This window comes from Morone saxatilis, unplaced genomic scaffold, assembly GCF_004916995.1.
Source record: "Morone saxatilis isolate NCDOM2014 unplaced genomic scaffold, NCSU_SB_2.0 Contig19, whole genome shotgun sequence".
NCBI classification, from domain to species: Eukaryota; Metazoa; Chordata; class Actinopteri; family Moronidae; genus Morone; species Morone saxatilis.
Genome location: NW_023339751.1, coordinates 25,303,366 through 25,311,556, shown reverse-complemented (window position 1 = coordinate 25,311,556; position 8,191 = coordinate 25,303,366).

The following is an 8,191-nucleotide window of genomic DNA, read 5'->3' as shown; positions in this document are numbered from 1 at the left end:
TCAACGTCATCGTCAACGTCAGGAAGTGTCATATTTCCATCCTGTTTTCTGCATTGTTTTCTTCTTTTGAGGCTCAATTGGTGCTCTTTTAATCACATCTTCTTCTAATATTCCAACTGGGGACTTGGCGCCACCTACGGCTTATCTCAATGAACCAACTCCTAATTATCGCATTGCAGTAGTGGATGGTTCATTCACATTTTCTTTTGGTGAATTACTCAAAATTTGGTTGACATTTGTAATAGATTTGGATGGAAACACAGCTAATGAGAGGGCATCGTGGCTTCCTTTTTTAGGTCTCTGAGAATGCTCTCAGAGCATATGGTGGAGTATCCACATTCAGCATTCATTCAGTTAGATTGATCGATGCCAATAGGGATCTTCCTCTGTGGAAATTCACACAGCAACCAGCTGTAATCCCACATCAAAGATCACAGTGAGAAGAGCTTGCTTCATTAACATCTCAAAGTTTCATCTTCCGCTCTGAGAGCTCAGGCAAAGCATCAAGTATTCCCAGTTTCCTCCCCATTCCTCCGTATGGAGCCAACAATTCATCTCATCAACTGCTCAATCCATTCTCCTCAAGAGGTCAACAACACTGAACCTGACTGACAGGAAGCCTTATATGGGCACAGGATGGAAAGCTGTGGGTCATTCGGTCTGTAACTGTAAACCCTTGTATGGGTTCTGTTTTACTGTACCCCAATGCTACATCTAGAGTGTAAGAAAGACAAGCAATGTCAGAATATAAATATCTTGTGAAAAAACAGAGAAAAAGAAAAGAAAGGGTTCAATTTTAAGGACACGGACCATGTAGCTGCTGCGTCCCTGGTTCAAGATTATCCCTGTCAGCTCTCCACTGTCTAATGAAAGCAAAATAGTCCAAAAAGGATCACCTGATAACCTGATTATCCTGATAAAGTGGTTAAAGGGCCCACCACATGACCACAACGATCCTGGTCATGGTTCAGTTCCAGCTGGGGACATTTGTTACACGTCATACCTCCCTCTCCCCTCATTTCCTGTTTGCCTCTATACTGTCCAATATCCAAAGAAGGTAAAAGTGCCAAAGAAAAATGACTGATGATGATGAGCCTTTGATTGTGTCATAACACACCTCTATATAGTATATTTGAACATTTTTGAGTATTTTTTTAAATGATGGCATTTTTGTTGTTGTTATTGTTATTAATAATAATTATTATTATATTTCTATATTATTTTAATATGTAAAATAACATGTCAAGATTATCATGTTGCTCATTTTAGCATTGCTGTAATTGACCAGCTGTATTTATGTTGAGGGACTCATGCTGACTAAGTATAAGTATTAAACTTGCAAACTAAATTATGTGAAACAAATCTCAGTTTATTTGTTGTGTCTTTCTTGCATTGGATGGTACAATCATATAATGTAGTGTCTTAAGTACTATTTAATATAAGAACATCTCGATTGTGTTACATTTTATTTACTTTTAAGAAATATGTGAGGAAATTAAAGGACCAGTGTTTAACATTTAGTAGGATCTATTGTCAGAAATNCACCTGAAAATAAGAATTGTGTTAATTGTTACCTTAGAATGAACTGTTTTTATCTACAGAGGAAGCGGGTCACCTTTGATGGAGTCCTCCATGTTGAACCCCCATGTTTCTACAGTAGCCCAGAACAGACAAACCAAACACTGGCTCAAGTTAGGAGGACACACTCAAAGAGGGTGAAGCAAGTGAGTTGCAATCAGCAATTACACCACTAGATGCCACTACATCCTACACACTGCACCGTTAAAGGTTCGGTATCTAGTGTAACAAAAAGGCCCTATCTAGAGCCAGTGTTTGGTTTGTCCATTCTGTGCTACTGTAGAAACATGGCGGTAGAAGATTATCCACTCCCTCTGTACATAAAAAGGGCTCATTCAAAGGTAACGAAAACACAATGATTCTTATATTCAGCTGATTATACTAATGAAAACATACCTATGAATATTCTATTATATTTCTGACAATAGATCCTCCTCGATGTTACACACTGGATCCTTAAATAACAATACTGCTACATTTTATATTATATATATTAATATTACGGATATTTTGGAAGTCTGTGTATACAGTCCATTCATATAAAAAAAAATCTTTTACCTGCTGAATGTTTCCAGAGTTTGTGATCAGAGGACATCTATACATGTTTACAGATGGGCTGAATTTGGTTGAAAAGTTCATGTTTTTTCACATTTACTTATCAAACACATGGAAGGCATAGTTGGGATATGCTTTACATTTAAATACTGTTGTCATAGCAATATTATAACATGTTGAATTTATTCAAAAAACAAAAATTTTAACCAGATTTAAACCGTTTTCACCAAATCACTGTTCACTGTGTTTAGTTTCTGTTACCACACTTATTGTTGAGGTTTGCCTGCTCTGACCCACATTTTCTCTTTCACTCTCTCTGTCTCTTCATTCGCTGACTGGCCTCCATCAATCACCTGAAAATGGGATTTTCTGGAAGTCCTTGACATTCAGATGATAAGTGCACTGATAGGGAGCTGTCAATCACGCAGCAGGAAGGAAAACAGCAGCCCTCTGCCTCAGCAAGGCCCAGAAAATATGAAGGCTCTCACAGTAGCAGTGTATTCCACATGAGACGCACAAGTAGGACCAAATATGAAGTGAAAGAACTTAGCTAAACTGTTTTTTCCGAGATTTAAAGAGAGTCAGATTATAAGAGCAAGAGAGACAGACGTATTTCTTGTTGCTCCTAGCTGTCATGGCAGAGCTAAACTTCTATTACTGACAGCATACTGTGTTGTTTTATGTGGTGGCACATGTTTTGGTTGTGGGTAATTTTGATTTTGATTCAATATTCATAAGTGTTTTTAACCTATACATAGTTCTAGCCTGAAATGAAACAAATTTTACATCAAAAGGGTTCTTTTCTATGTGGGAAAAATATTAGGAGGTATCACTCATGCTAACTACCAAGGTCCTGTTCTGTTTTTTTGTTTGTTTTTTTGCATCAGCTCTTGTTCACCGGGATATAGCAGACACCCAGGGGTACAAACTGTAAATGATGAAGCAAGAATGGGTGTTACAGATTACTTTATCTGTCAAGGATTTCAAAGTGTCAAGATGTCATGGTTTCACACGTTGGTGACCAGGAAATCAATGACAAAACCCTCAAGAGCATCTATTCCCCCTTGTTCAAAGCATTTGAAAGCGCGTCTTTGCCGTCTTACATTTCTCACTAAAGCAGGGTTAAGTCTGACATATGCACACTGATGGCCTGTAGCAGAACAGCCTGTTTCCCTGACAATGTTAACGTCTATGAATGTAAGTCTACAACATGACCAGGTATGTGTGTGTGTTTCCTCCTGAGGGGAAACAGAGATGCTGTGGGGCTCATGGAGTCCATACGGTGCAGAGAGTTACTGAACAAACAGGATGATCACTCACTTATCTCTGCATCTCAGTACCTCAAAGTGTTATTTCAGACCTGACAGAGAAAGTCTTCATTAACTTCTGTCAGTGTCAAGCTCAAGGTTCCCTTTGATTCATCCAGGGTCCAATACATGCAAAGGTACACATCTGTCAGGATCATGCTGCGTTCATGACAGTGGGGAAGATGGAACAGACCAGCTCTCATTCAGTTGGCTTTCCAAACTAAAGTTCAAATGAATGCTTCCTCCCTTCCTTGTTACTCCAGCATTATGATCTGGAAAACAATTTAGGTCCGCCATCACTGAGGATATTTCCATCCCTTAAATAGTCACCTGGAGAAGCTTAGAATGAGGAACCACACGGACTGGAATCTGTGTATTGATAGGTCAACTGGTCTGATGGGAATGTAAACAGAGCAGCATGTTGTGAAAATAGGCTCTATAGTTGTATACTGTGAAATTCCAGATATTTTGAATTTGATTCAAGGCACAATAATAAAAAATCTTTTGCACAAGTTTGTTTCCAGCGAGTTTCTTGTTTTTCAGGCCCTATTTTTTATAGTTTTATAATTCAGCCCAGTGAACTATGATAACAGTTAGGCTCTTCAACTTCATTACTGAGATCTGTTGACATCACACACTGTTTGAAAACAAATCTACAATGAGTCAAACCAAATAAGTACAATGTGTGAATAAAAGCCTTATGTTCCTTATGTTGTTAAGCTGTGTGTTTATAGTGCAAGACTGTGCAGGGCAGTAAAAGCTGGCCATTACTACGAATCACTGCACAAAAATAAGAAACTACAGTGAGCAGATCTACAATCCAGTCCGTGATGAGAAAAGCCCTTCTCATACTCATTTTCTTTTTGTTAATGTCTAATGAGTGACATTAAATTACCATCATCAAGTCCCCAGACCCTAATCTGGCAAGCGGTTAGGGAAAGCTCATCTTGCATTGAGAGGAGACGCTGACGGACCCGGCGCCAGAGAGGTCGAGGTCAAGGGTCAAGGACTCTGCAGGTTGACCCCCCCCCCTACCCACCCGAGGGTTCAGAATATCAATACCTCCATACACACAATTACAAATATGATCCTATCACCATTCAATGTCTGTTAACTGCCAGCGTACGGTTCCATTAACAGAGTCAAGTATTAGGCAAGACCTAAGAACCATTTGGTTCTTAAAAAGTTGAGTTGAGTTAGCATTTAAAGGATCAGTGTGTGACGTTTTAGATTGCAACTGAACACCGCTGGCGTATTTGACGACCTGTGAATGAGCACAGGCTCTGACATGTGTAGGAGAAACTACGGTGGTCACAAAGCTCCTTTTGTCCATTCTGGGCTACTATAAAAACATGGCGGTTCAACATAGCAGATTTCATGGAAGGCGACCCACAGCATCTGTGGATATAAACAGCTCATTCTAAGGTAACAAAAACATAACGATTCTTATTTTTAGGTGATTTGAAAACATAGCTATGAATATTAGATTCCATTTCTGCCAATAGATCCTCCTAAGTGTTACACACTGGAGCTTTTGTAAAAATATACATTACTGAATATGAATAGTGCCTAACTTATAGTACCTATATGCCTGAAGGTTAGAGAAGCAAGCTTGTGACTGGGAGGTTGTTGGTTCAATCCCTGGATAAGCAGGATAAATCTGGGTGGGGAAAGTGAAAGGCAGCATGCACCAACACTGAGCTGCCCTTGGGCAAGGCCTTTAACCCCAACTTCTCCAGTGGAGGTGCTCAGTGGCAGCAGATAAGACTGTGATTGTATTGGGCAGCTTCTCAGTGATCCCTGGATGATCTCCCTGGATAAATAAAGGTTAAAAAAGGAGCAAAATATCAGATAAAGCAAACGGCCTCATGATAAAATTATTACCATTACAGAAGTGACCATGGTGTTAAATTCAGACATGAGATGTATATGTTAAATTGCTATCAGACTAATGTAAAGGGCTGTGTTTTTGAAAGGGGCTCCAGTCATTTTTGGCACCAGAGTTTAGGCTGAGTCTCTGATGGGCCGTGGCAGCCTCAGGCACTTATTCGGCCTGTGGAGCTTATGCTGCTGCTTAAAGGGGCGATAAATCAATAAGTGTCTCCATTTGAAGTGAGGACATCTTTTTTTTCTTTTCTTTTCAAACCCCATAAGGACATCCGAGCCGCCAAAAAAGGAAAATGGTCGCTCGATAATTGAGTTTGAAAAGATGCCATTGCCAGTGTAACTGTCTGTCATATTAGGCCTGCCACTGCCCCTGACTATACATATTATTATTGCAACTTTCATTATAGACCCACGTCTAATATTAGATTATAATTTAGATTAGTTTGTTTCAACAAAATAAACTGAATTCTATTTTACTTTTACTTAGCATAGGTTCCAGTCTGTCCACTACTGATTGTATCACAATTGAAAATATGCCCAAATCTTCACCTTGAAATTGTCCTTTGTAGTGTATTTGCTTACCCTACAGGTCCTCTAACACTGAGTCTTCACTGTCTGAATTTATTCAGGCATGTGAAGTGGATCTCTCAATTTCATTGACTTTTGCTTTAAATCTATTAAGGAACACACAATATTAAGGGCAATTACCAACATTGTTATGTCAACACAACTCAAAACACATAAAAAATAATGTTTGTAACATAAAAGATCTAAATCAATAGATAAAATTGTATTTATTTATTGCAATCATGCATTTAATTAAGTAGTGGTAATAGGTCCCCCGAGTTACTTTTTAGTGTTCCATATATGAAAGCTATTCTAAACAGCAGCTGTCAGTCTTTAAACACAGCCCAGTGTTTGTAGTCCACTCTTTCATTTCGTCTCAGTAATTTAGCCGCTTTTTCCAGCCCATAATATTCATTGCTGGTCCACATTTAAAGGAATAGGTGCGCATCAGTGTGGGATAGGCTACCAGTGCATTAAAATTTGATGTCGGTCAATTGACCAATAAGAGGCGTTCAAAGCATATCAAATATTAATACCTTAATGCCCCGCGCAGTAATTAAGTCCCAGTGGCTTTTAAAGGGGAGGAAATCAATGAGCCACACGGTTTAATTTTTCATTTAATTGTTGTGGGGTTGTTTGTGTCTTGGAGCCGAATGCAGGAAACGAGCTGCACTCGTTATTTATGATCTACGATTAAACACCGTTACATCTATTTGTTATTATCATTTAAACCTGCTGCACAGATCCTGATCATTCCCGGATTCATTCACATTTTTAATTAATGTAGCCCCGATGCTAAATAATGACTTGTAGTTCATTTTTATTATTCAAATTGCACTTTAACTGCGGGTTTCGGCTGATTTTACTTCTGGAAGAAGCAGCAGCATAATGCAGCGCGGCTCTGTTCCCACAGTAACAAACGAAAACGCATCAGTGTTTGCGCCAATGTCATCACTCTGAGCATGAATTAATAATGGCGCCCGCTCCATAACAATAAATGAGTAGCCTGCATTAAACATCAATAATTTTTCTGTGATTTATACTGTATCATTTGGACCCATTAGGCCAATTTATTAGGGTTCCCAATTTTCTGCAGCACGGACCATAACACAGGAAGTTGTGTAAATTGTGCTTTTGATTTAAAAGGATCAACTGTAGAGCTTTTTTTTTAATTGATAGACTACATTCTCTCCAGCTGGGTAATGTCAATACTGTTATCTCTGTCTGTGTGACATTTAATTACCAAACTGCTGTTTTTTATAAGCTCTGCAGTGAGAGCCAACAGGCCCCACAACTCGCTCCCATTTGGCATTTCTTCCGTGTTATTGCGAAGTAAAAAGTCCTGTTGTTCCTCTACATTTTCCTTCCAATCCTTCCTGCATCAAATCCACACTGACACTTTTTCCCACAAGTACTGAGCAAGACTCAATGCTCTGTGTACTGATCAAAATATTACAGGAAAGTATGCTCTGCAGCTGTGGGGAAAATGAATGTTAGATCCCCACACAGTGAAAAGTTAAGGATTGGGAGCCAAAAAAAAAACGTTTAAATACTGCAGGGGCGGATCTAGAGAAATATTCATGGGGTGTCCCGAGGGTGGCATGGAGACTTTAAGGGGTTGTAGGTTGGGCTCGGCTCGGGCTCGGACAGAATTAAAATTTTTCTTTAAACAGCCTATATTTAATATTTTCTTTATAATGCTATAAACTAGCCTATAGGAAATTCGGGTTAGGGTCGGGTTCGGGCTTGGACAGAATTGGGCCTAATCAAAGCTCTACTAGAAATATCTAGCATTAGAAATCAATAGCCTACATTGTTTTATTTCCAAATTATATTTCCAAAACTTCACATTTTTCAAAATATGTCTTTTTTCATTGAACTTAGGGTCTAACCATGAGTCTAAAACAGATCATTAAATTCATTTCCATTTTTAAACACGTTATTTTTTTAATGAATGTGTCAAATTTAACAATGTATTTTAATTTCAAAATACTGTATTTTTAAAGTAATATTATGACTGGTTACTGTAGAAACACAATGCATTACTGGGATTTTCATTTTTATTACTGTAAAATAATTAGGCCTATTGTAGGCTACGTTACTGTGAATTCACTACAATTATTAGCCTGTAAATAGCTAAAGGTACAATAATATATTTTACAGTGCAGGGCACCCTTGAAAATGAGATTTTATAATCTCAATGCGACTTATCTGGTTAAATTTTTTATTATTATTATTATTATTATTATTATTATTATTATTATTATTATTATTATTAACGCTTTCACAAAAATGTA